Here is a 6,783-nt window from a genome sequence, read left to right as displayed (position 1 = left end):
TCTTTGCGACTTCTAGTGTTGGCAGTCGCACGCTCCATCGGTTCCTCCCCGAGTTGCTTCGCATTCAGAAACCACAGTCAGGAAAAAAAAAAAACAAAATGTACAGCTCAGAAGACAGGGAAAAGATTGGGGGCATAATTCCAAATAGGGATAAGGCATTCATGGCAAGTATTTGTGCACGTGTACCACCCTCAAGAGTGAGCCTCTTGGTGGCTCCAGACGGTCAAGAATCTGCCTGCAATGCAGGAGACCTGAGTTAGATCCCTGGGTCGCGAAGATCCCCTGGATAAGGAAATGGCAACTCACTCCAGTCCATGGACAGGGGAGCCTGGCAGGCTTCAGTCCATGGGATCTCAAAGAGTCGGACGTGACTTAAAGTGAAGTCGCGCAGTCGTGTCCGACTCTTTGCGACCCCATGGACTGTAGCCCCTCAGGCTCCTCCGTTCATGTGATTTTCCAGCCAAGAATACTGGAGTGGGATGCCATTTCCTTCTCCAAGGGATCTTCCCGACCCAGGAATTGAACTCTGCTCTCCTGTACTGCAGGCAAACTCTTATTACTGTCTGAGCCACCAGGGAATCCCATTGAGCTACATAAGCTGCTGGATACATAAGCACCTGGCTGGTTAGCTCAGTTGGTTAGAGCTAGGTGCTAATAATGCCAAGGTCCTGAGTTCAATCCCTACAGGCCAGACTGCAAGGATATGACTTAGCGACTCAACACAAACACCATCAAAGGGAGACAGCATTGGGCTCCGAAGTCAAAGTGCTTGGGCGGCCACAGCACAGGGCACTAGGCCCACCCAGTACAGGGCTGCTACTGCTGCTGTCACTTCTGCTGCTGCTGCTGCTGCTGCTAAGTCGCTTCAGTCGTGTCCGACTCTGTGCGACCCTATAGACGGCAGCCCACTAGGCTCCTCTGTCCCTGGGATTCTCCAGGCAAGAACACTGGAGTGGGGTGCCATTTCCTTCTCCAATGCATGAAAATGAAAAGTGAAAGTGAAGTTGCTCAGTCGTTCCTGACTCTTAGCGACCCTATGGACTGCAGCCTACCAGGCTCCTCCGTCCATGGGATTTTCCAGGCAAGAGTACTGGAGTGGGGTACCATTGCCTTCTCCCAGTACAGGGCAGTAGGCCTTAAATTTTCACTTTTGCCAAGTGAAAGTGAAGATGAACCTTCCTGGTGTGAGGATATGCGTTAAGCTACATGGGAAATAACTCTGAGTTCACCCTTTCAGTGTAACACATTTAGTGAGCATCTGCTACTGGCGGGCTCTCACCTCTTCAAGGTCTTTACTGACATCCTCCCCCAGTCCCTACTCTCCCTGCTCCCCTCTAATAAAAGGTGGGCTGGGTTCTTCTAAGTTCCATTATTTAAAAAAAATATTTATTTGGCTGCCAGAGGTCTTAGTTGCAGCTCTGGAAATCTTTGATCTTTGTTGTGTGTGGTATGTGGGAATCATTTTAGTTGTGGCATGTGGGATCTAAATGAAACTGGGACACCCCTCCAACCCCTATAACCCCCCCCACCCCCCACCCCCACATTGGGAGCCCAGAGTCTTAGCCACTGGACCACTAGGGAAGTCCCCTTACTGTATTACTTTAGAATGGTCAACTTCCAAGCCAGTGAAATTGTGAGGGTCTTGGCCTTGTGTATATTAGTGGATGTTCAAAAAAATTATTAAGGTTTAAATATTAAGAAGATATCCTTAACTATGAACAAATGAGTACATGTAAAACTGGGGAAATATGCGTAGAGATATTGTGAGAAGATCTGTGTCTATTTTCTGGCTATGATATTGCACTAAAGTTTTTCAAAATGTTACCATTGGAGGAAACTGGATAAAGGGTACATGGAATGTCTTTATATCCTTTCTTAAAGCTGCATATAAATCTGTAGTTATCTCTGTGCTGTGCTTAGTCGCTCACTCGTGTCCAACTCTGTGATCCCATGGACTGTAGCCCACCAGGCTCCTCTGTTCATGAGGATTCTCCAGGCAAAAATACTTGAGTGGGGGGTTACCATGCCATCCTCCAGGGGACCTTCCCAACCCAGGGGCTGAACCCAGATCTCCTGCATTGCAGGTGGATTCTTTACCTTCTGAGCCACCAGGGCAACCCAAACATGATCTGCACCTCCAGGGACTCGAACCTGGGTTGCAAGAATGGTAATCTTCCATGAGCGGTGGGATATAGTTATCTCAAAATGAGTTTAGTTTTATAAAGAATAACTTTAGTACAGTATAGTACTAAAATAACAGTATATAAAATATATATATATATATTTTGTAGTATATAAAAAAAATAACAGTTCCTTCCCTGGAAGAGTTCTGTCTAATCAGGGAGAGAGATACATAAACAGTAATGACTACCCAAAGAGACATTGTTATTCAAAGTTTTCTATGTGCCTGTGCGGGAGATGAAGATAGACTTACTTTCAAGCTGCAGTGATGGTATCAGTGTAAATATAGTTATATAGATCAGTGGAACATAAATAGATTCATCAGAGTCCATAAATAGATTCACACATATTCGATTAGTTAATGTTGCTAAAGAAACTCAATGGGGAAAAGATCATCATTTGGACAAATGGTGTTGGAAAAATTGGGTGACCAAAGGACTTCCCTTGTGGCTTAGCTGTTAGAGAATCCGCCTGCAATTCAGGAAACCTGGGTTCGATCCCTGGGTTGGGAAGATCCCCTGGAGAAGGGAATGGTTACCCACTCCAGTATTCTGGCCTGGAGAATTCCATTGGCTGTATGGTCCACAGGGTTGCAAAGAGTCAGGCTAAGTCGACTTTCACTATGCCAAAACAAAATAAACAAAAATCTGACCATATAGACAGATTAACTCAAAAGATTTAAATGTAAGAGGTAGAATTATAAAACCAGAAAAATAGGTGAATGTATTAGAGTGAAAAACAAAAAACAAATTTGATGTCATCAAAGTGAAAATTCTTTGTTCTTCAAAACAATACTATTGGACCTTCCCTGGTGGCTCAGTGGTAAAGAATCCACCTGCCAATGCAGAAAACATAGGTTTGATCCCTGGTCTGGGAAGATCCCAAGTGCCAAGGAGCAACAAGGCCCTCAAGCCACAACTACTGAGGTTATGCTCCAGAGCCTGGCAGCTGCAACTATTGAACCCACGTGCCACACTAATGAAGCCTGTATGCCCTAGAGCCCGTATTCTGCTACAAGAGAGGTCACTGCAGTGAAAAGCCTGTGCACCACAACTGGAGAGTAGCCTCCGTTCGTCCCAATCAGAGAAAAGCCAACATAACAACGGAGACCCAGCATAGCCAAGAATAAATAAATAAAATTATATTTTTTAAAAAAACAACAAAGTTAAGAAAATTAAAAGGCAAGCCACAGACTGGGACAAAATATTTGCAAAACATCTATCTGACAAAGAATTTGTATGCACAATAAATAAAGAGCTCTTACAGCTCCATATAACAAGGCAAATAAAAAGTGATCAAAATATTTTAATAGTTATATCATCAAAGAAGATATATGGATGACAATTAGCATATGAAACATGCTCCAGTGTCTTTAGTCATTGCTGCTGCTGCTGCTAAGTCGCTGCTAAGTCGTGTCCGACTCTGTGCGACCCCATAAACGGCAGCCCAACAGGCTCCCCCATCCCTGGGATTCTCCAGGCAAGAACACTGGAGTGGGTTGCCATTTCCTTCTCCAATGCATGAAAGTGAAAAGTGAAAGTGAAGTCCCTCAGTCGAGTCCGACTCCCAGCGACCCCATGGGCTGCAGCCCACCAGGCTCCTCCGTCCATGGGATTCTCCAGGCAAGAGTATTGGAGTGGGGTGCCATTGCCTTCTCCGGTCTTTAGTCATTAGGAAAATACAAAATAAGCCCCGCAAGTAGACACTGATACACACTTCTAGAATAGTTAAAGTGAAAAAAGACTGAATTTGCCAGGTGTTGATGAACACGGTAAGCAACCAGAATTCTCATACACTGATGGTGAGAATGTAAAATGGTTTAACCTCTGTGGAAAATGGTTTGGCAGCGTCTTAAAAAGTTCAACACACTTACCATATGACCCAGCCAGTCTGCTTCTAGGAATTTACCCAAGAGAAATCAAAGCTGTATGAAAACATCCATAGTAGTTTTATCTGCAATAGCCCCAAAGTGGAAACATTTCCAATCAACTGGTGAATGGATAAATCATAGTTTAGCTTCGTGATGGAATACTACTTAGTTGTAAAAAAGAAAGAACTATTGATACATGCATAATATGGATAAATCTCAAAGAAACTATGCTGAACAAAACAATTCATACAAAAAAGACTATATGGTTCCATTTATATAGAATTTTAGAAAATGCAAACATAATCTTTATTGCCTTAAAGAAAAACAATGTATCCTGGGAACACAGAGTTAGGACGGGGAGAGATTGATTACAAAAGAGTAGAAGGAAACTTTGGGAGATGAAGGATGTGTGTATTATCTTTTTTTTTTTTGGCTATGCCACCCAGCTCTTGGGATCTTAGTGTCTTGATCAGGGACTGAACTCAGGCCCTCCGCAGTGAGAGGGCAGAGTTGTAACCACTGGATGGCCAGGGAATTCCCTATGTGTATGATCTTAATTGTGGTAACATTTTCATCGTGTACGCATGTGTTAAAACTCATCAAATTGTGTGCTTTACATGTGTAAATTTCATCATGCTTCAATTATATCAATAAAGATGCTTTTAAAAATCCAATAAAATAATAACAGTAATGTGTGCTTTTTGGCAGCTTACGAAACACTTTGTGATCTTCACAGCACCTGAAGAAGGGAGGAAGCAGAGTATTTGCCTGGTTTCCAGATGAAACACAGGACCTGGGAGAGGTGACAGGGTTTGCCCTAAGCTACAATACCAGAATATAGGTAAGTTGAGCTGGGCCCCATGCCTTAGGTTGGATTGGTAGAGTAAAAGTCACTGGAATTGGATCCCAATCTGTCCCAGCCATTTACTAGCTGATCTCCTTAGGTTACTTCTTTATTTCTTATTGTATTGTGAATTAGAATATAGATACCATGGAGTTGGACATGTATAGATACAGAGTTGGACATGACTGAGTGACTGAACAATAGCAACAACAGAAACATTAATAAAACACATACGTACAGTTTAATAAATAATTATAAAATGAACACCCACATAAACATCACCCAGGTAAGTCGAAAAACATATTGTCAACCAAGGGCTCCCTGTGAGACCCCTCCCCAAGCACAGCCCCACCCCTGCACTGCCACCCCCTGCACAGGTAACCACCATCTTTCCAGTTACTACCGTGGCTGGAGCCCCATGGTCTCTTTCTTGGATTAATGCAAGATCCTTCGAACAAGGTCTCCACATTCTATCCTTGCCCTCTTTCTTCTCAATGCTGGTGTCAGAATATTCCTTCTAAACTAGCTCAGATGAGACTTCTCTGGTGGTCCAGTGGTTAAGAATCCACCTACCAATACAGGGGATGCAGGTTTGATCCCTGCTCTGGAAACTAAGATCCCACATGCCTTGGAGCAACTAAGCCCATGCACCACAAGAGAAGCCCGTGCACCCCAATGAAGACTCAGCACAGCAACCCCCCAAAAACCCAAGAGTTATAAAATATGTCAGATCATGTCACTCTGTGTAAAACCCTACAGTAGTCCCCCATTTCATTCAAAGTAAAAGCTACTCTCCCCATCATGCCCTGAGTTCCAGGCACCTGGCCTTCTCACTGTTCCTTGCACAAGAAGACCCCTGCTAGACTCCTTCCTTGGGACCTTCACACTGCCTATTCCCTCAGCCCCAGTCAGCCTGGGATTGGGCTGGAAGGCTCCCTCCCCACTACTTAACTGGCTCTTTCCCCTCCTTCGTGTATTTGTTCAAATCTCTCCTTTGCAATGAGGCAAACCCTGACCACCCTATTTAATACTGCAACCTACTTGCCCTCAACCTCTGATGAGGAAATTCTTTATTCATTTACTTATTTTTAATTAATATTTGTATGGAGGTATAGTTGATTTAAAATACCATGTTGATTTCAGGTATACAGCACAGAAATTTAGTTATACACACACACACACACACACACACACACACACACACACATTCTTCTTCAGATTCTCTTCCCTTATATGTTATTACAAAACACTGAGTAGAGAGTTCCCTGTGCTTAACAGTAGGTCCTTGTTGGTTATCTATTTTATATATAGTAATGTGTATATGTTAATCTCAATCTCCTAATTTATCCTTCCCTGATTTGGGAATTCTTTATCCTCTGTTTTTTGTTTGTTTGTTTTCTTTTTCCCATAGCCCCACTTTTCAATATACTATTATAACTTCTTTGTTTATTTTATAGATTGTTTATTGCTGCTTCCCCTGGTAAAATGTGAGCTCCACAGGGTGAGCATTTTTATTTGTTTCCTTCACTGTTGCTCCAGTGCTCAGAGCAGTACCTGGCATATTGCAGGAGTTCAGTAATTACTCACTGAAGGAAAGAAGGACTATCCTTCTTCTTCTTCTTTTTTTTTTTTTAGCAGTAATCATTTCCAAGCTTTTTTGTGTGTGTGGTTTTTCCAACTGTGTATCCCCTCCAAATAATACAATTTAGTTTTTCTTGTTTTAACTCTACCTGATTATTCAAAATGTCTACCCAGAGTAATAAGTCTCTAGCAAAGGCAACAAAAAAGAGACTTTTAGTAAATACTCAACTCATAGCAATAAATTCAAACTTAAAGACATTGTCAGAAATGACTTTCCAAAGGAGTGGTAGAACTGGTTAAAGCTGGT

Source organism: Bos indicus x Bos taurus, chromosome 19 (genome assembly GCF_003369695.1).
Source record: "Bos indicus x Bos taurus breed Angus x Brahman F1 hybrid chromosome 19, Bos_hybrid_MaternalHap_v2.0, whole genome shotgun sequence".
Taxonomy (NCBI): Eukaryota; Metazoa; Chordata; class Mammalia; order Artiodactyla; family Bovidae; genus Bos; species Bos indicus x Bos taurus.
The sequence above is the reverse complement of the archived record's forward strand: the minus strand, read 5'-3'. Positions refer to the sequence as shown.